Here is a 26,799-nt window from a genome sequence, read left to right as displayed (position 1 = left end):
CCTCCGTGACCCTCGCCCCAGTCTCTCCGCCCTGCCCACACGCCGGCGGCGGCGTGCGCTGTCCGTCAGCCACAGCTGCCGCCACTGTCCACCAGGCGGCGCTATTACACTACACGTGAGGCAATGTGCTCATTTAATGTCATTATGAATAGATACATTAAATACAGACAACTCAGAAGGGTGCATGCTAAATAATGATGACGGGTCTGACAGTGCATACATCTGAAATGCGCGCTCCAGGCGGGCCCTGCAATGCGGCGGTACTTCGTATGACGTTGAAGAGCAAGCGGCTGTGGTATGTATCATATCAGTTTAACACAAAGTTCGTCCCCAGCTAATTATACACACATTTTACTATCGTAACCAAAGACAAAGACCCCCCCCCCCCCCCCGTATACGCTAAGCAGAATGTTGGGGCAAGTGCTGTTAGCGAGCACCTATTAAGGCCGGAACGGCACACGAGGAGGTGGGTGGCTGGCACCACGGCCGACCACCTTTGTCTCCCTAGCGGCGATGTTTGCACACCACACCAGGTACTATTTTCAGGCTGAGTCGACCTATCCCAACTTCGTGCACTCACACCGCGTGTTTTTTTCTTTCATTTTTAAAATATTTAAAACAAAGACGAATACAAAACAGCCCCGAATAAAACCAGTCTCGGATCGACTCATTAGAACGGCCCGCGGGCTCGTTGCCGGCCCGAGGGCTCCTCGTGTGGAGCCACGCGGCTCCGACTCGCGATCTTTGAGCCGCACACGCCGAGCGAAGGGAGCTGCGCCCGGCCACAGAAGTCACAACTCTGCGTGATCACACGGCGGTGGGCGGCTGGGTGGAACAGGAACTACCCAGCGCTGTGATGGGACGAGCCAAAACGAATTCGCTTCGGTTGAGTGGTGGGGGCTGGAAGGTGCAGGACGTTTGTTGTTGTGACATTTTGTTGTTGTTGTTGTGGGTGTTGTGCCCGGGGCACAGGGGGGTGGGGTGGGAGTGAGTTGTGCGGGAGGGGTGGGAGAGCTGCGATGAGAACAGCTGCTGGAGGCTGCCATGCTCGCCTCCCACCAGTGCGCGTAGCTCCACCCCTGCTTCTCATTGCTGATGAGCGGCGGGTGAGTGAGGACTGCGTGTTGGTGGTACTCGTGTGTGGGAGGGAGGGCTCTTCCCGTGGTCGGCTTCTTGTGTGGCGAGACAGTCTTGAGTTTGAAATATCAGGTCATCAAAGCCATCAATTATCCACCCACCCATACACTCAGCCATTTATTCATCATTCTATCAATCCACTCAGCCATCCACCCACCCATAACACTCATCCATCCATCCCACCCACTGATACGCCAACTCACCCCTCCATCCACCAGTCCATCACCCACGTGCTCTCTCAACCAGGCGAACATTCCGCCGAATGAAGCGAGAATCATCATCGGCAGGCAAAGTGCGGAGCGGAGTCTGAAGGAGATGACTCGCCACTCAGGATAACGACGTTCCGGCTTGGCGCCTTTCATCTCCGCAGCCGTTTCGATTAAAAGCCGAGGAGGAGGTGTCCGTGCGGTGAGTTCGCATTAAAAACTCCACTCGAACTTTCTGCTCTAATCAAGTTTCTTGCCTGCAGTGATTTCTCAACAAATATTTCTGCCTGGGCGATTCGGTCTGTACCTTACCCAGCCATGTATGTATAAGGTATTGGGAAGAATTACGTCAATATAATACGTATTGTATGTATTTATAAGCAGGTACCATAACTAGTGTTATTACACATTATTAAATGACATGAGCAGTTTATTAAGTACATGACAATGTGATGTAATCGCTGCATACTTCTGCGTCTGTGTTATTGTTCAACTAAATTAAGGGCCTGTATTGACCATTGGGTGTGGACGCATGGATAACATCAACTCCACCACATCCGTGATTACAACTCCTTTATAACAGGCAAATATAGCGGATTGACGGTTCAGGCAACGGCCCTTCTTGAGAGCAAAGCGAGGTGGGATTGACTGCCTTGTAGTTTGGGATCGCGCTTTCGCACCCGCAGGGCAGCCAGACACACCGAGGAGGCGACTTTTGCTCTTCGCGGCTCGTGTCGCCGCTTGTCGGCGGACTGCGCCCGGACCTCCCCGGCGTGCGCGTGGCGGCGCGCGTGTCGATGTCGTCCCATTTGACGGCGATGGTGGGAATCCACGACGTCTCGTTCCCACGTCGCTGGCTTGGGAGCGTCATTCAATTCAAACAATTGGGAAAAGGCAATCAATTCGCTCTTCCCAACAAGCTGTCAAGCGAGTGGTAGCGAAACGTCGGACCATCGTGCCGATGAACACGCGGTAGAACCCGACTTGCCTGGTCGGTCACCTCTCGCTCTCCCTCCTCCGCGGAGTGCGAGCCCCTCTACCCCTCCTGGTGCCCCTCTACCCCCCCCCCCCCAATTGCTCTTCGACTCAGTCCCGTATCCACGCCGTGGGTGGTGGCCCTCTTCTGTCGCGTACGGCGGCGTCGGTGATGTGGTTCAAGGAGCTCAATGCCAACCAATGTCGCGGTCTGCTGCTGCTGGTCACGGCCAGAGGGCTTCAGCGGCGAGAGTTCGTGGTGGAGTCGTCGTCGTCGTGGTCGTCGTTGCTGCTGCTGCGCCGTGGTTTGTTGGACCAGAAGGACTCCGGCAGCCTACGGGCCGACTTGTTCGAGCTCCTGCGGAGGGCTTCTGCCCGCCCCCACTGATGTCATCTTACCCCCAATGTGTGCACATACGACTGGGTTCTACCTTGAAGTTCATTGGATGCAAAGATAAATATCAAAAACACTATTCCGTGAAGGTGTCTTACTCGCTAGCACCGATGCGCAGGACTATTTAATAAGAGCAACTAATGTTTACGTTTATCACCAGCCCTGACCAAACCAAACCGACGAGTCAGACTGAGGCATGTCTGAACAGTGGGGGGTAGACAGATGTAGGCATATACAGTATACATATATATGCCTATATATGCCTATATATATGCCGAGAAAAGAAATGTATTTTTTGGGGGGAGTGACATTTTTCGGGGGTGGTTCACGATCGTTGTAAACTCGTTGGATCACCTTTGCCCCCACATTTGGGGGGACGGGGGGGTTCCACTTTCTATAACTTTTTAATAAAAATTTTCTGAAACTCTCATCATTTAGTTGACGGACAAACGGAACTTCGGGCTTTTATAATCGACGAGCTTGTTTGCCCGTCCAAGGACGGGTGTAGATTGCTGTAAATCTGAAATATTCAATAGAAAAATTGCTCAGCTCATGATTATTAATGAGGGAGGGGTGCGGCATGTGGAGTGACGTCACCCGCTAATGGTTATTGTGGAGGGGTGCGGCATGTGGGGTGACGTCACCAGCTCATGAATATTAATGAGGGGAGGGGTGCGGCAGGTGGAGTGCGCGACCTTCTTGTGCGTGAGTGTAAATTTCCACGCGGGCACGAATATTAATGAAAAGGGGGGGGGGGGGGGGCTCTTTTGCAGTGACGTCACGCACTGATGTAGCACTGTGCTCTGTGCTGCAAAGATGTATTTTTTACCGTCACTTTCTGTAAAGAAACGTCGTCATATCTGAAGCGACTCTGCGTAATACATTATTTAATTCAGCTCGACCTTCCTCTGTGTTAGTATAATATTTATGAGGGGGGGTGGGGCCCATGTGGAGTGACGTCACACGGGGGGCGGGCCTTGTGGAGTGACGTCACGCGCGTGACACGTACACATTCTTGGTTCATTATAGTCGTGTCGTGACATCGCGGATGTCACTGTGTCATGCCGGCCCCAGAGAGGCACGGCGTGCGGCGTAGCGACATCGCGGGCACCACGTGGATGTGGGTGCAGTACCGGCCCGAGAGGGGCTCGGTGAGCACTGATTGACGGTGCTGGATGGCACCGCGCTCTGCGTGAAGTGCCGACCCCTACAGGATGGGGCGCGAGAGTGCCGGCCATGGGAATGGGGTTACTGAGGGCCGTGGCACTCTGGTTGACCCCGAAGGACACGTTACCGGTAAAGTCTACACAGGGCCCCCAGGTGGGGGCTGGGGGTGGTCACGTGTCAGGGCCGAGATCCTGCTCGAGGGTTCTCGAAGGTGGGCGTGGCTAAGGGCGGAGCCAGCCCCGCCGCGGAGGATAGAAGCCGGGTCCCCGAGAGGGACCGGCTGCTGTGGTTACCCTGAAGACTCGACGCTCTACGCCCCAGAAGCGTCACCCACACGTGGACCTGGACCCAAGCTGGGGTCCTGTCTGTTGTAGCTACTCCCAGTGTCATTAGTGTAGCTAGCCTGGTGGTCCACCACCACTGTGTAGCTAGCCTGGTGGTCCACCACCATCGGTTGTTATCTGGTAAAGGGGCAGTTACCCCTTTGTGTTGGTATCAATAAATGTGTTGCCTCCAAAGAGTACGTCTGAGACTCAGTCGAACTCACTACAGTAGTATGGTCGATAGTTTGGGTAGCATGGCCACCCACAACCGCACCACTGTGTGGCTGGTCTCTTACGTGTCTCCGTGGTCTCTATAGCGGCAAGTCTCTATGCATCTCCACGAGTCCCTGTGGGTGTATTCTGTGGTCCGTAGTTCGCTTGATCGCGCGGCTTGCGTCTCTTTAGTTTTCCATTTGCGAAGGAGATGTGCGCATCGGGCCTGCTGCTGATCTTCCGATGCGGTTGGTGGTTCGACCACCGGTGTGTCTTCGAGGAGGGGGGAGGAGGAAAGGCAGGTGGCTTTGCAAGGCATTGGTCGGCACGGCTTGCTGTGGCTGTATGTACGTCGGAGGTTCTGAGGTGCCTTTCTGTTCAGCCACAAACTATCCCGCGTCAACAAGTCATGATTGTCTTCTGCTTCTCCACCATGATCGCCATGAACATTAGCTATGTTCTATCCACTGCTATGTAACCTCTTATTCACACAGAGGCCTTCATCGAGTCGTGGAGAGATCATGCCCGATGATGGTGGCATATCAGTCATTCTTAATTCCAAAAAAGGGACTGTTCATTTATATAAATCCCCGCGCCGTGTATTAACGCGACAGTGTTATTGTGGGTTGCCTGGATAACATCTATTTCGAAGCGTCGCTGTGTTTTTTCCTATTACAGTACCTTGCTCGTGAAAGCGAAGGCTTCTGGCAAATCACATGTCGAGGCTCGGCTGATGAGACCCAGAAGTTTGAAACCCGTCTGGAGTCTGCTGCAGCCTGAAAACAAACTGCTTGTTAATGTGTGTAAGGCCAAGCAGCCCATAGACTAAACAGTATTTTAGTTTTTATGTGGAGAGAGAACAGAAGTTTGATTTGATTAACTTATCTTGTTTCCCACAATGCCCTACTACAGCGCTCAGTAAGTACTCTAGTTATAAATTATGGGTCATGTGAATTATATTCCTCTGCTCTTCTGCTTCTTCTCTGCCCATGACCGTGTCCATTTGTCCAACTATCTTCATCAGCACCCAAATAATGTTTCCCCAAAGCTCCGCTCTTTGTAACTTTCTCCTTCACACCTTGGACTTGGCGTGGTTGGTTATGGGCCCTGGCGCAAGGAATTAAATTAAATGGGGGCCCACTGTACAGCCCCCCCCTTCTCCCCACCCCGCCCCCCTCTTCATAGCTCGGCGCCTGCCCCCCCTCCTCTGATCCCGTGCCAGGAGCTGGTGCAGTTGCACCGCCTGCGTACGCGACAGCCACACCACCGCCTTCGCCTAACGACATGGAATGGTACCTGGGCCTTCCCCGGCAACAAAACCTTTCGGGTTCTTGCTTTCCGTACCAGTCTCGACATGTGATCGCATTTCATCATCATCGTCGTGAGCCACGATCCACTGCTGGATGAGAGCCTCCCCCGTGCCGTCTCCATCTCTCACGCCCCCTGCGATCGTAGCAATCCGCCCGGCAAGCCGCAGCAACGCGTCGCTTTCCGACTCGCGCTGTGTAAGTTCGTATTTCGTGTTGTGCGGGTTACTCAACATCGCTATCTTACTATAGTCGCACCTGCGATTAGCACGGTTGGCTACGTACGGTGCGAAAGAAGTTCAACGTACATGACAATCACGGCTCTCAGCTTTTTCTTTACGTGAAAACATGGAACAATTGTAGGGCTGACTTCTCACTTTAATTGAGCATGCGTGGTTTCTTTCCTCCTGCAGTCTAAATCAAGATTCCGATTCTGACAAAGAAAGAAACAAGTGTCATTATTCAATTTAAAGCTTTCGTGACTGCAGGGATTCATCTTCTTGGTTCTTTCGGTAAAGTCACGTAGAAGGGAAGTAATAAAATAATAAAAATAAAACATAATAAAACAATTCTCACGACGTTTCGGCCACAACGCAAGCAGCCGTCCTCAGGTGAAAACCAGGTCCGTCGAGGCGACAGAGTCTGAATGAAACAGCACACGAGCTTGGAGCATATATATAAGCTGGGCGCATTGACAAAGGAATTTGCATATCAAAAGGAATTTAGCATATTTATGGGAAATGCAGGAATGTGATTAGTACTGCATATGCATGTGCATTATGCAGGATTAACAGCATCAAAGGGAGCAGCAGCAACTGCTGCAGCAGCAGTAACTGCAGCTCCCTTTGATGCTGTTAATCCTGCATAATGCACATGCATATGCAGTACTAATCACATTCCTGCATTTCCCATAAATATGCTAAATTCCTTTTGATATGCAAATTCCTTTGTCAATGCGCCCAGCTTATATATATGCTCCAAGCTCGTGTGCTGTTTCATTCAGACTCTGTCGCCTCGACGGACCTGGTTTTCACCTGAGGACGGCTGCTTGCGTTGTGGCCGAAACGTCGTGAGAATTGTTTTATTATGTTTTATTTTTATTATTTTATTACTTCCCTTCTACGTGACTTTACCGAAAGAACCAAGAAGATGTCATTATTCATTTTACGTCCGGGTTGCACGGGCGAACGCGCGCTACGCAACGGCGCCTCGTCAAGAGAAGGGTCGCCTTCAACGTTGATTTACTTATTGACTCATTCGCGGGTGGGGGAATGAGCCGTGGCGACGAAGCTCCTCCGTTGATCCGTCGCCACGCCGCTCTGTGACTAAGGAAGCGACGTTATTCGGAGTGCTCGGGGCTCTGAGAACATTTGTCCGTGATTGCCGCGGTCACGACTGAATAAGCAAGCGAATGAACCTGGGGTCTTCTCCCCATCATTGCGAGCGGCACTGATTGCAATTAGGGTAATGTCTCCCTTTATTTACGCAGGAAGCCCTCGCCGAGTCTCATAGCTCGCTCACTCTCTTGTTGTTTTGTCAACGGGGCCCCGCTGGTCTTTACATTGAGATGTTCGGCCATTAACCAGTAATAAGTGTTTTGGCATTTGTGAACGATGATGATAATGACGATAATGAAGTTACAACTTTGCAGTCGTTCTCGCGAGGAGGAACCACAGACGAGCGGGAAGGCAGCAGCAGCAGCAGCCACGCGATGATCCATCCGGCATCAACAGTTGCTCAAGCTCCGCGGTTCTCTATATATTAAGATGGTTTCTGCCAATTAGTGAGTGTTTCCGTGTGAGCAAACCGGAGCACCCGGAGACACTCTATCCCATACAGACGGGATGGATGATATCAGTTGATATTTGTTTCTGCACTGCCTTCTGGCGAGCCAGGGGTGTGGTTTCTCGATATTCCCACGGGAAGAAGAGAGTTTGACAACTTGGGTGCGGTGATCCACCAACCCTCGCTGCTGCTGCCTCTACAGCGCTGGGCTACGGGCAGCCACGTGCAGAGCCACCGCCGCTCGGCGAAGTGAGAGAGTATCCGCAGGACGTGCACGCACACGAGGGGGTAATGACGGCGAAAGCTTCGCACGGATATATTCAAGAATTTCACTTCCGTACTTCAGACGCTCGCCTCACTCGGCGAGTGCGTCACTGGCGAGCCACGCGGTGGGTGGCGTCCGCGGTGGCCACGTGCGCTTCGCGTAGCCCCCCGTCCGACCTCGGTGGACGGTCATCAGCGGCGCGTGGGGCATCACCAGGCAGTGTCCCGACCAAGCGCTAGCCGGACTCGACCCTGCTTATGGAGGGCCGTTGGTGGCGAGATGTTAACTACCTCGCCTGGTTGGAGAGCAAATGCACAACATTTACAATCTGAGTACGGCATAGTCGTACTCGGATTGTAAATGTTGTGGCTTGGCTCTCCAACACACCGGTGTGCTGTACTAGTGACGAATTGGCACGTTCTGTTTATCTGACAAACCTTAATAATTGGCTGTGTCGGGTGGTGGCGGGTTTAACGACACATTTATTTATTTACGTGATCTAAACCAAAAAATATATAAACGTATTATGGAAATATTTAAAAAAAAATAGTTTTAGTTTAGCTTAGCGTCAAATATGTGACATGATCGGGTGCATTAGGGGCGATGAGGTGGTAGGTGGTAATTACATATTGTTATAATCATCGCTGTGCTCTGAGACACCATGTCCCCTCGCCACCTGTTGGCTGGCGCTGAAATCGGAGAGCCTCGCCGAACTTTGGCGTCCGATTGCCAACCAGAGCGTGGCGACGATCACGTTCACCGCAACGCAGCACCGTGTGCGCGTGTGTGTGCGTGTGTGTTTGTGCGGCCTGAAAATAAAATAAAAACCCGTCGTGGGCGACATTTCCGTCAACGGGGCCTCCTTCACGGCACGTAAATAGAGAGGCCGGAAGAGAGATGGAGGTGGAGACTGCACTTCGGGGTTTTCAGACAAACCCCTCCGTAAACAAACAGTTACTGACATCGCACTACACGTTGCTGTTCAGTCACGCACATTATAGACAAGCAGTTCCACGGAGACGGAATCACAGGGACAATGTAGGGATGTCACGGTGGCGAGATGTTAACTGTCTCGTCTGGTATGCAGGAGGTCGTGGGTTCGATACCCACCCTAACGCCTGCTGTATATTTGAAGTTTGCGTGTCTCTCTCCGTGGTCTTGCGGATTTTTTTCCGGTTCCCCCGGTTTTTCCCTCCACATTTAGAATAAACACGCGTTCAGAGTGTTTGGCTGCAATAAATGTCCACGAGGTGATGATAAGCCACTTCGTTGAGCTCTCCTTTGTGATAGCCAGGTCGCTTCTGAAGAGCAGCTATGAAGCTCAGTTTCGTCTTATGCTAGACATGACGACGACATGGGCGTTGGGGCATTTAAGCAGCTGTAACAGCTCCGCGCCTGGCCTGAGTTACGTTTTAGCGATTGTCTGGCTCTGTGTCAGAGGTGGGACAAAGTCATTGTTATGCAAGTCCAAGTCGAGTCTGAAGTCATCAAATTCATGACTCGAGTCTGACTCGAGTCCAAGTCACATGACTCGAGTCCACACCTCAGAGGTGGGACAAAGTCATTGTTATGCAATTCCAAGTCACATGACTCGAGTCCAAGTCACATGACTCGAGTCCAAGTCACATGACTCGAGTCCAAGTCACATGACTCGAGTCCACACCTCTGCTCTGTGTTGTCGTGCTGTTACGCTGTTCACTGTGGGGCTGACCACGTGCAACTGGTCTTATGAGATCCTTATCGATAAGTATTTCAATCGGTAGTGTTTTACATTTTTCTTTGTAACCGTCACCGATGTTTTTCGAGTCGCGCTGCCGCATTAAAACCTGCACAAGGGTTTTTAACGGCGTGCGCCGTAGTTACTTTAAACTGAAGCCTCCCCTGGACACGAGACTTCTGGTTTCAATCGTCTCTCACCTGGTTCAAGTCAAGCTGGTCTGTCTGTTTATCCAGTGCAAGCCACAACGAACATTTGATGTACAACTGCTGAACGATTTATTGCCTGTAACCAAATTACTTCGAATGTGCCCCATCGCATCATATCTCGGAAGCGAAGCGATATTGAGCTCGGTGAGTGCTTGTGTAAAGACGACGTGACACACTTGTGTTGAGATGGTTTCTTTATTGGATGAGACACGTTCAAACTTGATTTTAAGCTTTCGTGACTGCAGGAATTACTCTTTGGATCTTTTGGTAAAGTCACGTAGAAATAAAATGAATAATAGAACACGACGTTTCGATTGCAACACAAGCAAACGTCATCAGGTGTGGATGAATGCAAGCTCGGAGAGAGACACGTGCACAGACAACTCACACTTAACTTCAAATTTAGCAATCTTTGGAAGAACGTAATCAACCAGGGAAAGTGTCAACTGTTGTGTTCGCCGACTCTCTGTGTTGCATTGCATTACATTTCTAAGTTTACTAGGTTGGTTTTCTCAAACTTCCAATTTCTCTCCCCCTGCCGCTCTCATTGACATGCTAATTTCTCTGCTCCCCCCTCTCTCTATATAAATGCCTCGTCACAGAGGTGTTTTTTGTCTGTGTGTCTCTGTGTGTGTCTCTCTCTGCGCGTGTCTCTCTATGTGTCTCTCCCCCATGTGTGTCTCTCTCTCTGTGTGTTTCTATCTGTGTGTCTCTCTCTGTGTGTCTCTCTCTGTGTCTCTCTCCGTGTCTGTGTTGTCTCTCTCTCTCTGTCTCTCTCTCTCTCTGTGTGTCTCTCTGTGTCTCTCTCCGTGTCTGTGTTGTCTCTCTCTCTCTCTGTGTCTCTCTCTGTGTGCTTGTCTCTCTCTCTCTGTGTGTCTCTCTCCGTGTCTGTGTTGTCTCTCTCTCTGTTTCTGTCTCTCTCCGAGCTTGCATTCATTCACACCTGATGACGGTTGCTTGTGTTGCAATCGAAATGTTGTATTCTGTTATTTATTTTATTTTATTTCTACATGACTTTACCAAAATAACCAAAGAGTGAGACATGTTCACTCGAACAGACAGAGACCCCCACTGCAACAGCCCCGAGTCTCCCGCGCATCTCCCCTTATATACGGACCGAGTCCACGCCCCCATTCCCAAACCTTCTCGCTTACTCTAGACGCCTGCTCCAGCAGCACTCTACCGTCTTCTTCCGTCACCTGGCCATGCTCCCATTCTCGATTATCCCCGTAGCCACCAGTACACTCGTACTGCAAGCTGACTCCCCTGTCATTACCTCTCGTGGCCACTAGTCCACTCGCACCGCAAGCTGACTCCCCTGTCATTACCCCCCGTGGCCACTAGTCCACTCGCACCGCAAGCTGACTCCCCTGTCATTACCCCCCGTGGCCACTAGTCCACTCGCTCCGCAAGCTGACTCCCCTGTCATTACCTCTCGTGGCCACTAGTCCACTCGCATCGCAAGCTGACTCCCCTGTCATGACCTCTCGTGGCCACTAGTTCACTCGCACCGCAGGTAGACTCTACTGTCATGACACTGGGATGCGAAAACCACCAACAGGGCTTGCCAGGTATTGTAGGTGCAGGTCTGTGGCGATGTGATGGCAGTGCTGAACAGTGCTGCCTTGGCCACACACACCGATGGTGAAGAGCCTTCAGATTGGGTGAAGCATTTCCAGGGTAAACTGACTTATTCCCATGTTTGTTATTGTTATTAAATTAACGAGAGGTGCATTGATTCACGACACTGTAATGATTTTACTTTTAAAGTGAACCACGTGACCCCCCTCCCACCTTGACCTGGACCCTCGTGCGCCATGGCACTCTGGACCGGCACCGCCCGTCGCTCGCTCGCTCGCTCGTCGCTGTTCCTGGAACTGACGGCCGCCTTCTACAACGAGAAGCGGGCGCTGCTCTCGCAACACCGCAAAGGGAAAGTGGCCACTCGCTAGAAACCTTCACGGACTGCACTGGGGAGGGGGGCTGTGGGCAGATTCAGGGTAGATCACAGAAACTAAGCAAATAGCAACCCGATGCCTGACCCTAACCAACCAGCCATCCAAACACAAGCCCTATCGCTAACCAATCAGCCAACCACTCGCTCTAACCCTACCACTCACCAACTACCCTACCACTCGCTCTAACCCTACCACTCACCAACTACCCTACCACTCGCTCTAACCCTATCACTAACCAATCAGCCAACCACTCACTCTAACCCTATCACTAACCAATCAGCCAACCACTCACTCTAACCCTATCACTAACCAATCAGCCAACCACTCACTCTAACCCTATCACTAACAAATCAGCCAACCACTCACTCTAACCCTATCACTAACCAATCAGCCAACCACTCACTCTAACCCTATCACTAACCAATCAGCCAACCACTCACTCTAACCCTATCACTAACCAATCAGCCAACCACTCACTCTAACCCTATCACTAACCAATCAGCCAATCACTCGCCCTAACCCTAACACTAACAAATCAGCCAACCACTCACTCTAACCCTATCACTAACCAATCAGCCAACCACTCACTCTAACCCTATCACTAACCAATCAGCCAACCACTCACTCTAACCCTATCACTAACCAATCAGCCAACCACTCACTCTAACCCTACCACTAATCAATCAGCCAATCACTCTTCCTAACCCTACCACTCACCAACTACCCAATCACTCGCTCTAACCCTACCACTCACCAACTACCCAACCACTCGCCCTACCACTAAACACCCCTCTCACTGACCATCCCTACCCCTACCCCTGACCCTGCCTCTCCAGGACCCCGTTTCACTTTCTAGTGATTGTTCAGTTTTTGCCGCTCATGGTGCCACTCCTGCACCGTGACTCTGTGGCGCGGTTTAAACCAAGCGCTGTCAGCGCCGCCGCCATCGGTACGGGGGGAGGGGGAGGGGGTAACGGGGACGTGCGCAGATTCCTGCCACGATCCACGTGCCGGCATGCTCCAGCCCTCATTTAGCTCGACCACACGGACGACCTGTGACCTCGCTCCCGACTATTCAGTTTAATTATCAAAAAGGTGCAAGGTTGTTATTTTTAAATTTGCCTTTCTCTGCTGAATGGCGGGTGATGGGGGTGCCCGTGACGGACAGGGCCGGTCAAGGTTGCCGGGTTGCTGGATCATGCTAATAATTATTCAGCGCTGTCAGTACCGTACAATTCTGAAATAATTGGATCGGTGCTTTCCACTCTGCCCAGCACGGTCGCTCTACGCGGCAGAGGGTGCTCGACGCTCCGTAGCAATCGTCCGGATTTCAAACGGCAGCTCAGCTCTCGTCCCGGCTCCTGGGGGCACGGGGATCACTCGCTCGCTCGCTCGCTCAGGCTCACTCGCTCGTCCTCTCAAGCTCACTCGCCCTCTCTGAGAGGGCTGATGCCGTGGCAGGACAGTGAGCCGACACCGCTTGGTGGAAGCCTGGGCTCCAATCCAGGTTTCAGCCCCTTCCTGAGTAAGCCAGGTTGGCCTTCTCCAGTGTCGCGAGTTGATGGTGAAAGGCCGGTCACCAAAGACTGCACGAACGATCGTAATTGTAGCACGAATAATAAACCCGGTTTTCTAGAAGAGCGCAATTTGCAAAATGCCTCAAAGCGCTTGACATGAAGCTTAATCCTGACGTCGGTTCTGCCATTTACCGTGGCTAGATTCCACCTGCAGCAATCTGACTTGCGACGACCGCCGCTCTGTGCAGAGTTGATCACCGGTGCGCCCCTGGCGTGGATTCGAGACGTGTAGCTGTGCTGCGTTTCATTAAATTATAAATCGATGCTTTACGCGAAGCTTGCGTGGAACAATTTCTTATTTGACAATGTCGTCCAATTGTCGTACGCTCACGTAGCCGGTGGTGAATGGCGCGAAACCTCCACCCCCCACCGCCTACCCATAACACCGCCACCGTACAAACGAGGCAAACGAAACCTGGGAAAAAATATAAACGGGTCGATCGCAAACGACCCCGAAGTAGTTGACTCTGGAATCTGATTAGGAGGGCGGTTAGCGGGCAATGCATCGGATCGCCGGGTGGGGGCTTGCTAACGCTCATTCGTGACGAGACCGACCAAAGTGACGTTTTCTCTTGGGGGGGGGGGGTGCCTTGCTCTGACACATCATTGTATCATGGTGCTCCGCTCACCGTGAGCTTCACCTCAACCCCTCACACATGTCGCTGACAGCATCGTCCGTCCTTTCTCGTCATCCAGCGCCGCTCGACCTTCGCCTCCACCACCACCACGTACCCCGTGAATTATTTCGATGATTTGCGTCGTTTCGATATTCGTCGTCGCACCTTTCAGGAACTCCCCCCCCCCTTCCCCGATGTAAACCACCGGTGTGGTGTCGTCGCATGCCATCATCCACCTCCTGGGGTTGTGCGTGCCGTGAGCACAGTGCTGCTGCAGCCTCACGCCAACTCTTTTTATTTTCTTACCGCGGTCTGCTGTGGCCACGAGCAGTGCCGGGAGCCGGGCGAGCGGCCGAGTCGGGTGAGCGGCGAGTAGACCCCCGCTCCGAGTTCCTCGGCCACTTGGGAGGCGGTGGCTGAGTTGGGACAAGCAGGGAGCTGAAACTTCCCGCGAGCTCGCGAGACGCATTGCACCAAAATGCAGAGCAATGAATTATACCTTTATATCATCATCATCATTATGCCGTTTCTGGAACAGAGCTCTGCAGCTCAGTGGGCCTTAACTAGTATAATATCATGTTGAGCGTACTTTAGTGTATGTATATTGTGTGCATTGTATAATAAACACTCAATCATGCATTACAGGAGTTACTCTCTGTCCTTGAGACTACATGTCGCTTTCAGAAGCTTGTTATCGATACAAATATTTAATTGCCAGTATATTGTCTACGACACAATCGCTCCGCATGTGCCCCCATCTCGTCAGATCTCTGGGGCTAAGCAGGGTTTGAGCTGAGCCAGTGCTCGCAGGGGAGACTGCCTGGGAATACTGCACCAGGTACTGTAGCCTACCAGGCGACACCAGCACAGCAATTGATTCTTGAATCCATCCATACAAAGCTTTGAGTATCACCCCCCTCGTAAGGTTTTTTTAATCTCTCTCTTGAGTCTTGTGGTTTTCTCCTCCCTTTCATTGACACGTATTCAGGGTAACTGTCCAAACATCCTCATGCAGGATCCTGTTGAAAAAGAGTCTTGGGCCTCTGCGAGCCTTCCTCGGACAACTGAAGGGCATTATTACCACCAATGCACCCTTCAGATTCATAGAGCAGACTATAAAGAACACAACAACAGCAACAACTGCAATTGGCCACCAAATGGCATCGATGTCACTGCGGTGCTTGTACCAGGCTATGTGCACTTTCAGGCTATGTGAAGTGTCAAAAGTTTGCTTGGCAGGAGGTCATGGAACAGAGCCAGGTGCCATTTATTGGTTGACTGAGCGAGATGACTGGTAGATGCACCACCTGTGCACCCGCTGCTCCTCAGCCCTCTGCTCTTGTTGGAGGGTGACTGCCTTCAACTGACCAGAAGCGTCCTTTTCACGAGCCTCCTGCACAGAGGCCGATCTTGCCACCGCTGGTACCGGTCATTGGCAAGTCCACTCAGCTCCACATCTTCCCGTACCGCATCAGCTCCTTCCAGCCCAGGGGTCGGCAACCAAAATAACAAGAAGAGATGTTTTATTTCGAATTTGGTAAAAAATAAAAAAACTCAATATTTCAAGAGTGACAATGCAGCTCCGAAGCTGCAAGATGCTGAACCCTGATCTAGCCCGTGCCGAGCCCGTTTAGCCCCCTCTATCCGGCTCAACAAAAGCTGTTTGGGCAGTGGCTGGGCATGTGGGGTACATGATCCAGCCAACGCAGCCTTTGCTGCCGGAGGAGCTCACTGATGGGAATGTGTCCAGATCTTTAATGGATATGCGAGCTCCTCACACAATCCAGCGTGGTTAAACCGAGGATGGATCGTAGGGAGGCCAGCCTGAGTGTTCCTAGCCGGCGCAGATGTTCCATTAGGGGGGTCCATTTTTTGCAAGCAAAGAGAAGGGAGAGCATGACTGTGACCGAGAAGATTAACTTCAATCACTCAGATTCACTGAAATCACTCGCTCACAGGCGGACAGTCACCCCCTTGTAACTCTTTCATCGCTACTACCACTGTTATTGTTCCCCATGGACTTTGCTCCTTGTTTCCGCCTCCCACGTTGAGAACTCAGTCTTGCAGACACCGAGTCGTCTCATCTACAACCCTGCAGGTCACAACGACTCACCCACGAAGACTCACCCACCCACTCAATCACCCACCCTCTCACACACACACCGACCTACTCCACTCATACTTGAACCCACCCACCAACCCACTCTTTCACTCATCCACCCACCCACTCTCTCACCCACCCACCCACCATTGTCTCCCCAGTGGTGATGTTTTAAACACCGCACCAGGTATGCATTTGAGGCTGAGTCGACCTAGAGGAGGCCCAGGCCCGGTTCATCTAATCGTCACTGGTGTTGACCCAATTGAACTCGGGTCTCCGGGTTCGTAGTGCAGCGCGCTAACCGCTACACTACCGCTACCCACTCCACTCCCCTCTCACTCATCCACTCCACTCACTCACTCACCCACCCACCCACTTTACCCACCCTCTCACCAATCTACCCACTCCACCCACCCTCTCACACATTCACCCACCCACCCACTCACCCACCCACTCACTCATTCACTCACCCACCCATCCACTCACCCACCCTCTCACCCACCCTCTCACCCGTCCAGACAGCTTAGGGAAGAAGTCTTGAAGGTACTCTAAGGCTGCCGACTCCTTATCTACAGCTCTGACAAATTGTGATGGCATCAGCACCTTCCGGGGGTCCACCAGTGGTTCCCACTTGACGTTATTCCTCCCCACAGAGAACTTGGTCCGCTGCGGCCAGTCCTGCCTGTGCTAGTGCGCCTTGGTGTCCCTGCTGTCCCAAAGGCAAAGATAACAGGGAAACTTGGTAAAACCACATTGGAGACCCATCAGGAATGCCACCCATACTCATCATACTTCAAGGCATCCAGCAAGGTCTTGATGCTGTTGTAATCCTCTTTGAGGTGCACCGAGTGAGCCAGGGGTAGAGACGGGTACTTGTTACTATTATGGAGCAGCACGGCTTTGAGGCTCCTGGATGAGCTGTCCATGAAGAGGCACCACTCATTCTGGTAACAGGCGATTCCGATTGCCTCGAACAGACTGGTCACATTGTGGCAGAAGCAGAGCCCATCTTGACGGGTGAAGAAGCTGCACAGATGTTAGTGACGCTTCCTCTGATCTGCGGCTTGCACACTTTGATCCAACAAGTTCCACTGCTTGAGCCTAGACGTCAAAAGCTCGGCATTGGATTTTGTGAGACCAATATCTCTGATCAAGTCGTTGAGGTATTTTTGGTTGGGGAAGTATGGGCTTCTCTCCTCAGCTCCACCTCTGAAATTGTCATCTGGATCTACGACGTCTTCCTCGCTCTCTGACTTGCTGCTCTCTTCTAAAGACGGCTGCTCTCTCTCCGGAGGAGTGGGTACGGGGAGCTCATGGCAGTGTGGCACCGGGGCGATGGAAGAAGGAAGGTCCGGATATGTGATAGCAGGTGCATTCTTGCCAGTCCGATGTTTGGAAGGGTCCACCATGCAGAAGTAGCAGTTGCTTGAGTCGTCATTGGGTTCCTGCCAAATTCTTGGCATAGCGAACTTCATGGCTCTTTTTTCCCCTCTGTACCATTCTACAAAAATAAATGTATTTCACCCATGACCAATGTGTAAGATATTCTCGCAACATTTTTCATATATGATATATTTTTTCAATAACATTGAAAATTGTAAAACATTTTAAAATTAAAAACTTTTACAATTTAAAAAATTGTAACACATTTTATAACATAAAATTCCGAGCAGCAATTGTCCATCTTATTTTAGGGAGTATTTTTGCATTGCTCGCAGGTGAAATGAGGTGCCCAGGGTTTGTCTTGATCCCCGACAGGCATGCCGAAATATGCCTTGTAGGCCTCACACATCTTAGCAGATGCTTCCACAGAGTATTCTTCGCTCTTATCTTGATAAATTGGCCGCAGAAATAGCAAAATGCGTCTGCCGGATGCTTGCAGCCTCTTGATGCCATCTCTGAAAAATGCAGATATGTATCCACTTGGGCAGCTGGAACTAAATAGAACTGGTGGGCTTAAGGCCCCCTGTATTTATACTACTATTTATATTACTGGAAAGTTCTAGAATGTTCTAGAAGTTACTCCAAGTTTACTCAGCACTGAATCTATGTGGAATGTTCTTTAAAATAGGTAAATTTCAAAATATCACTGTCCTGGTCACAAAAGCAAAGTTTATGGGGAATAATAGCCATTTTCTGTACTTTTGAGGCATAAGCAATTAGGAAATAACACTTACTACCCAGGAACAAAAAAAAATGGTTACACAGAGTTGTCAGTCCTCACAAACAACACGTCCACTGAGCTGTTCGTGGAAGCAATCAATGCCCAAGTCTCTCTGGCAAGCACACGAGACAAAGACAAAGCTCCCCCGTGTAGCCTTTACAAACTTTCGGGGAAAGTGCTGTTAGCGAGTAGCACCTGTGAAGGCTGGCATGGCACAGGAGGGGGTGGGGTGGCCAGAAACACGCCCGGCCGCCTTTGTCTCCCGAGTGGTGATGTTTACGACACACTGCACCAGGTACCCATTTGAGGCTGAGTCGACTTGAGGAAGCCCAGGATACGTTAAAATATTCACCACTGTTTTTGGTCGTGAGTGGGAATCTAACTTGGCTCGCCGGGTTCAAACACACAGCAGTGAAACAAACATGACTCCTTGTAAAAAAAAGGTGTCAGTTTTGTTGCCAGATAGAAGGGTAAAAAAACTATTATCAGACGCCCTACTAACACAAAATAATTAAAAAGCATGCCTTACTAGCACAACACACTGCAGCACGCCACGTGAAATGACTGCATTCCTAACAACACCAAGCACACGAACGCACGACAGTAAAATGAACGCCCTATGGAAACAGCACAGCACACACTTTATTTATTTTGTCAGGTGTGTTGGGCACATTCTCTGCAAACGACTCTGGTGAATTTTTTTTTTAAAGTTATTTTATTTATATTTTGTTATAAGCACGAGCATTGGGCGACGAACCGGTGCTGGGATGGGGGTATGTGATGGGTTTCGGAGAAAGACAATTTTGAAATGCCCCCACCTTGAAGTCACAGCCTCTACCCATCAGCGTCCACAGTCAGCTGTAAACAAACAACACTGTAAACAACAAACAAACCTCTAAAACAACAAGTAAACAAACTTGTAAACAAAGAAAGAAACCTTCGTCACCAATGCATGCCTCACGGGGGAGGGGGGGGGGGGGTGAACGCTCGCACGGAGACGACGCCACCACCGCGGCGCGTCGAACCGTTCCGAGTTGTCTGTGAAGCATTACGGGGTTAGCCACAAACTAGTTACCTGCTACTAACTACTCCCATTTACTTTAACTGGGTGAGGCCCCACTGAGCTCTATAGCTGTTTTTTAGAAGCGACCTGCCTCTTACAAATGATAGCCCAACGAAGTGGCCTTCACGTGGAAATTTATAGCAGCCAAATACTCTCAATGCATGATTCTAAATGTGGAGGGAAAAACCAGAGGACCCGGAGAAAGATGCACGAGACCACGAGGAGAGAGACACGCAAACTCCAAATATACAGGCGTTTGGGTTGGGATCGAATCCACGACCTTCTTTATACCAGGCGAGGGAGTTAACATCGCTGGGTGAGACATAATCGGCCTCTTTCCGCCGTTCAAGGAGGAATTTAGGAGTAAATTCGTATTTGGGTCGAGTTTGTCGGGCGTGGTCATGGCTGTTTGTTCGGATTTTATTTTATTTTCAGCGGGTAACGTCGCAAGGCCTCACTGCGGTTTGTGATGGCAGTGGTTGTAGTTGTTGTTGTTGCAGTTCACTCATGAATGAAACAACAAAACACAAACTTATGTTGTGCTTTTATTATTGTTATTGTCTATTACCCTACAAGACAATCGTGAGCGACTGAATTTTGTGAATTCCAATGATATTGTAGAAGTCGATGGATATAACCGGAAAAATATCCCAAAACTAAAATTGGAATTTCCAAATAGGGGGACATTTCTTTCCACTTTTTTATTTTTCAATTTGCAATCATTATTTTTTCCGGCTACTTTTGGAAGCATGTTTCCTATGTTGAACTTCTTTCGCACCATACATAGCCAGACCATGCTAATCGGATGTGCGGGGGAAGGACAACAAACTAAACACAAAAAGCAGTTATAAAGAAATGAGTTTTCAATCTAGATGATTTAAAAGTGCATAGCTCCAGTGGCTTCCTAATATCGGAAGGAAGAGCGTTCCAGACGGCTGCAGAAGCGCATCTGAAAGTGCGCGATGTGGTGACCGTCTATGTTCGATGGTTATCCAAAAGGCGCTGCTGCGAGGATGACCGGAGTTTGCGTGATGGTTTATGCTCCTTGATGAGATCAGCAAGGCATTGTGGTTCATTTGTGGCAAGCACTTTGTGTGTTGTGAGTGCGACTTCATGTGATGCTAAAGCCGATAGAAAGTTGGAAACACCCACTTTAGTTTTTAAATTCATTACGAACGCACCGCTGCTGCCCGGTATCCGCTCGCTCTCCTCGAGAGAGAACGACTCGGAGGCGCGAGGAGGAACCACAGACGGAGCGGCAGGGCAGCAGCCACGCGGCGAGGAGCAGGCAACCAACAATTGTCCCAAGCTCTGCGGTCCTCTGTATATTGAGATATTCTCAGCCAATGAATGTTTACGTGTGGGAGGAAACAGGAGCACCCGGAGAAAACCCACTCGTGTCAGGGGGAAGCGCACTATCCCATGCAGATCGAACAGGCCGAGTCCACGTTTTTGCTGCGTTGTCTTCTCCCGGTGAGCCAGGGTACGATTCCTCCTCGACGCTTACGGAAAAAGGAGTTTCACAACGTCCGTGTGCGGTGATCCACCAACCCTCGCTGCTGTCTCCGCAGTGCTGGACAGGCCACGTGCAGCATAGCCACCGCCACACGGCGAATCAGAGTTGATTTGACGGGAATGCAATTAGGGGCATAATTGTTCAGGATGTGCCAATGCAATATTTCTTCCGAATGTTAAACGAGAGCTAATAAATCACGAGGCGGCGATGACCAATGCACTCCGCGGCTTCACATTCATCTCGACGTTGAGCAGTTTTCACGACTTTGCATGAAAAAATAACATTTTGGGAATTCCTTACTCAGCATATTGCAATTGTATTTCAAACATCCGACGATGATTATTGTTATTATTTTTAAAGTAAGGAAGTATCAAAGAGGTTCTGTCTCTCTCCCTCAATCCTCTCCAATCTCGTTTGAAATGTATCGTTAATGCACCGGACAAAAAAACTCGTTGATTTAGCGGCAAATTATGCGGGCAAATGTTGTGCCGCCACTTAGCCACGGAGCGGTCCACGGGTCGAGGGCGTCGTTTCCGCTGTTTGTTTTATAGGAGACTATCGGGATTTAACACACCCCTCCTCCGACTTGAGGGTTTATGGGTTGTACTAAATTACTAATGGCATTTTTTATCGTCGATTTTAATGGGCGTGATTAGTATAATGTAATGTGACGTGCACGGTGGGGCTGTGCAGGAGAGTGTCGGCGTGGTGGGTGCGCGGGCGCACGTGTGTGTGTGGGTATGTGGTGGTGAATGAGTGGAGGTGGTATCGGCCGTAGGGGAGCGGTGGTGCAGTGGTTAGCGCGCTGTGCTCCAAACCCCGGCGACCCGATTTCGATTCCCGCTCATGGCCACCAACACCGGTGATGATTATCTGAACCGGTCATATGTCGACTCAACCTCAAATGTGTACCCGCTGTGCTGTGTAGTAAACATTGAGCACTGGGGAGACAAAGGTGGCCAGGCATGGTGCTGGCCACACCACATCCCTCTCATGTGCCGTGCTGACCTTCATAGGTACTCGTTGACAGCACTTGCTGAGGGAGGGTGGCATTTGTGCACAGGCTGCCCTACATGCCATCATAACAACAGTCTGGACCACTGGACGGGTTCCGCAGGATTGGAAGGATGCCCTGGTGGTCCCCCTCTTTAAGAAGGGGGACCGCACAGACTGTAACAACTACATGGGCATCTCACTCCTCAGTCTGCCGGGAAAGGTCCTGGCAAGGATTATTCAACATCACCTTGCCAGGCATACTAAGGAGAGGCTTGCGGAGCTCAAATGTGGTTTCAGGAAAGGGTGGTCCTGCAGAGATGCCATAGTTTCTGTCCGTCTGCTACAGCAGAGGTTATAGGGAATTCCAACAAGACCTACATCTCTGCTTTATTAACCTGGTCAAGGCATATGATACCATCAGTAGGCCTAGGCTCTGGGTTGTTCTTCGTGCTTTCGGTGTCACTGACCCGCTGCTCACGATCATTAAGGACCTTCATGATGGGGAAGGGGTCCGTTTAAAACTACGTGGCCATGTTATGTTTGCCGATGATCTGGTAATTGCTGCTCTCTCAGAGAAGGAGTTTGAGGCGCTGCTGCTGAACCTGGAGCTTGTCACTAAGCACCTGCGTGTGTATTTTGTACCATCGGACACTCCACCCCCACAACTCCCAATTGGTGATAGGGCAGTTGTGGAGAGAGTGGAGAGTTTCCCATACCTGGGACCGGCTCCGGTTTGACAGCAGGGGTCTCACTCCGAATCAGTCGAGCGACATTATCTTTTCATCGGCTGCAAAACGCTGTGTGGAAGATATCTGGTCGGTCGCTCTGCATGAAGCTTCATGTCTTCTCGGCCACAGTCATTCCCTCCCTTCTCTACGCTTGTGAAACGTGGACCCCCCTAATGGAACATCTTTGCCGGTTAGAAACATTTAGGCTGGCCTGCCTACGATCTATCTTGGGTTTAACCAGGATGGATTGTGTGAGGACCTCACAAATCCTTGAAAGAATGGGACAAAGTCCCATCGGTGGCTTCTCTGGCAGGCATGGCTGCGCTGGCTGGGTCATGTAGCCCGCATGCCCAGCCACCGCATGCCTAAATAGCTTTTGTTCGGCCGGATCGAGGGGGCTAAACGGGCGTGGCACGGGCTAGAGAAGAGATGGAGTGATGTGGTACAGGAGGATGCGGAGCTGAGTGGACTTGCCGATGACTGGTACCAGCCGTGTCAAGATCGGCCTCTGTGGAGGAGGCTCGTGATGGACGCTGCTACTGGGCAGTTTGAGGCAGTCGCCTTCCAACAACAACGGAGGGGGGAGGAGCGACGCTAACAACAACGATCGGAGCGCCGGGTGGCTAAAGCACAACAAGTTGGCACAGTAGGGGGCACAGATGGTGGTACACCAGCCACTCGTCTCAGTCAGTCGACCCGTGGCACCTGAATCTGCCCCGTGACCTCCTGCCAGCGGGCGTTCGACACTTCACATGGCCTCAACGTGCACCTAGCCTGGCACAAGCGTCGTGGTGACGTCACCGCCACTTAGTGGCGAATGGCGGTTGTTGTTGAGTGTGATTGAGAGTAAGGGAGAGTGTGAGCGTGAGTGAGAGTAAGAGAGTGTGAGTGAGAGTAAGGGAGAGTGTGAGCGTGAGTGAGAGTGTGAGTGTGAGAGTAAGGGAGAGTGTGAGTGAGGGAGCGAGTGAGTGTGAGTGAGAGTGTGAGTGAGAGTAAGGGAGCGAGTGAGTGAGAGTGTGAGTGAGAGTGAGGGTGTGAGTGAGAGTGAGGGTGTGAGTGAGAGTAGGGGAGTGAGTAAGTGTGAGTGAGAGTGTTAGTGAGAGTATGAGTGAGAGTAAGGTAGCGAGTGAGTGTGAGTAAGAGTGTGAGTGAGAGTGTGAGTGAGAGTAAGAGAGTGTGAGTGAGAGTAAGGGAGATTGAGAGTGTGAATGAGAGTAAGGGAGCGAGTGAGTGAGAGTGTGAGTGAGAGTGTGAGTGAGAGTGTGAGTGAGAGTAAGGGAGCGAGTGAGTGAGAGTGTGAGTGCGAGTGTGAGTGAGAGTGTGAGTAAGAGAGTGTGAGTGAGAGTAAGGGAGAGAGAGAGAGTGTGAGTGAGAGTGTGAGTGAGAGTAAGGGAGCGAGTGAGTGAGAGTGTGAGTGAGGGAGCGAGTGAGTGTGAGTGAGTGTTGGTGAGTAGGGTGGCCAGGGAGAGAGTCTGCGTGTAACCACGCATGTGCATGCAGCGGTGTCGCGCCAAGTGATTTATCCACCACACGTGGTGACAGGATCTGGATAAAATTTACATTCTGCAATAAAGTAGAATTTGGATTTTAAAAAATATATATCTTACGATTTTTTAAAAACGAAGTACAGTGAGTGGCTAGATTTATGAGCATAACACATTTCATCAGCGTTATTTATTTAATTTATTTTAATCCAACCACACTGCATATCCAGGAGACCGTGTAAACGAATGATGAAATCTCCCCTTGAAGTTCAGACTTTGCAGGGCAAAGCTCTTCAAGTAGAACATCCCCAGAGCTCTAGGGGCATTCGTACTTCTGCTCACCTTTCTGACTTGTGTTTTTTACACCAACCAACCGACGTGTTTAGAAGTCTGGCAACGAGAACGGGGCAACTTTCCCCTGCAGTGCCAAGGCAGACGGAACCGTCGGTCCAAATGCTGTGACCTCGGCACAGACCCGATAATTTTTTTTCCACCTGCCATTAATTGTGTTGAGCGCGTAGGCCCAGCGTCCTTCGTCGCAAGGCCCGCGGGCCACTGGCGGCCCCTGGTGGCCTTTTGTGCGGCCCCCGACACAATACACACCACGTGACAACACCCCCCGCCATCACCATCATCGTGCTGCTGTCAAACACCCAATGGTTTCAAATGTGCGGCGGCCCTCACACTGATGATGTCTTGTCGGCGAAAGTGGCCCTCGCCCCTCTGAAGATTCGTGAAGAACTCTGGGGTAGGCGATACACGTGTGGTGGGTGAATGTTGTTCAGGAACAGCAAGCAAAGTAAGTGTCACGAGACTAGTGAGTACGTATGGATGTTGAACTCCTTTCGGACCGTGCGTAGACAACCACGCTAATCGGAGGTGCGGGGCAAGGACGACTAAACACAATACGCAGCTCTAAAGAAACGAGTTTGTAAATATAAAGTGAGTGGGGGCTTGGGCAGGAGGCGTCCCTCAATGGGACGATGGCCGATGTTGTCGATGATGGCCGTAGTGGCCAAGCGATAGAGCGCGTCGGAACAGGCCCGTCCTCAAAGGAGACGGAGCGATGGGATCAGCTCGTGTGCAAGTGCTCGGTGGACTGTTACATCGCAGCTTGGGGAGGGTCTCTATCCAGCAGTGGATTGACCATGGCTGGTGATGATGAAATAGATCTGACCATAGGAGACATTTTGATTGTCTAACAGTGCAAACAAAACAAATCTCCAGAACATGTGAAGCTCCATCGCCGACTTTAAGATATGAAATTCAACAAAGTCCGATAAATGTGACTATGCAATAGACTGAGAGCCCAAGGTCTCTCTGATGGGGTCTCTGGGCAATAGACTGACGGACTGCTCTCTGATGAGGTGTTTATACAACAGCAGGTCCACTCTCTGATGGGATCTTTAGACTGACAATACGAGTCTCTTATGTGGGTATTGATGGGATAGACTGACAACCTGGTCTCTGATGGGGTCTTTGGCCAATAGACTGACAGACTCCTGTTTCTTACAATTGTAAAGTTTTCATAGCCAATGCTAGAATTCATATTTATTGGTGGGTTTCGGCTACACAGCAGTTTTACCCCAAAGTTCCTGCAATTAACCCTCTCACAAAAGCGAATCGAAAACAACACAGCCTCTGTGCATTATGCAACAATAAAAACAACAACTCACCAGCAGTGCCTGAATAACTGCATTGTTAGCCTCTCGTCTTAGGTCTCCATCAAAATACATTTGAGCGTTTGTCACCGGCTGACAACGGCAGTGATGCTGCGATAGACAACTGTGAAATGGTTTTCATCCTTCTTGGAACTCATATGTCCAGTAGAGTCACCGGTTGTCACTGCTGCAAAGTTTTGCTTCTGGGAAGTCCGCACATCCACACCATGGGGCCTTTTCGCTTGGCTAAAGCCAAAATAAAGTGCATTCGTAAATTATAAGAAATCCCATCGCAGCGGAATGATATAAGTGCAGTCTGGAAATTACTTTTAAGGTTCAAACATCGCCATAGCACAACGTGGAAAAAGCACCGGCCCTCTGTGCATCATGCAAAGAGCATCAGCATCTTCTGAAGCAGTGCATTGTGGTCCTCTTGACTCTGGACACTCTTCCACCACCATTAGCCCTGCCACTCGATTCCTGGGTGCACTCCCTGAAGGAGCTCCAACCTATTTAAGTGAAACATCGTAAGTTGTTCATAATAAGGCTACGCGTTAAACTGATCGTAAGTTGGTTTTAAATTCGGTCAAAAACTACTCCTATGAAGCTCTTTTTCACAGATGTCCAACATGATGGTAGTACAAAGTAGAAGAAAGGTAAACACATCACCCGAACACAAACACAAATAGAACATTAAACCATCCCCACTCTACCAGGCAAAGCCCACTGAGGTATTAACCTCTTTTTCAGAAGCGACCTGGTCACATGACATCGCAACAAAGCAGCCCATCATTTGGACATTTATAGCAGCAAATTTATCTAAATAATCTCAAAAGCTAATCAAGTCACTGAATTTTTTTTTAAAATAAATAAAATATGTAAGGACAAATTGCATAAATGCATGGTTGGGCAAGGCAACAAATAAACAACAACAACAGTCCCAGACCACAGCAAGACAACAACACTCAGATAGTACCTCAACATGGCGCATTAAAGTTGAACTATCGATACACTGGCAAGGATCAACATCACAGATCACATTGGCAAATGCGATGTGAAGGGAGGCAACGAAGCTGTTCCAAAACGTTGGTGCTGCAACGGCAACGGCTTTGTCGCCTCTTCTCATTCTCATTCTCGGGATAGTTCAACGGCAACTATAGATGGACGTCACAGATGTACGAACATGGCCAGGGCTTGTGAGTAGATTATCTTGGTCAACAGTGTCAAAGGCTATTG

General features: G+C 50.4%; 1 protein-coding gene across 3 annotated transcripts in view; it reads left to right on the top strand.

Moving 5' to 3' along the window:
- Positions 1-1,114: 1,114 nt before the first annotated feature.
- Positions 1,115-26,799, top strand: part of LOC133353868 (5-hydroxytryptamine receptor 2B-like) — a 115,454-nt gene continuing 89,769 nt past the window's right edge. For all 3 annotated transcript variants that reach the window (XM_061570347.1, XM_061570346.1, XM_061570345.1), the window contains exons 1-2: positions 1,115-1,209; positions 1,384-1,545. The gene's annotated coding sequence lies outside the window, so the exon portion shown is untranslated. The remainder of the gene's footprint in view (positions 1,210-1,383; positions 1,546-26,799) is intronic.

This window comes from Lethenteron reissneri, chromosome 45 (assembly GCF_015708825.2).
Source record: "Lethenteron reissneri isolate LAM-NWPU_2019-01 chromosome 45, ASM1570882v1, whole genome shotgun sequence".
In the NCBI taxonomy this organism is placed as follows: Eukaryota; Metazoa; Chordata; class Hyperoartia; order Petromyzontiformes; family Petromyzontidae; genus Lethenteron; species Lethenteron reissneri.
This window is presented reverse-complemented; position numbering and strand designations above follow the sequence as displayed.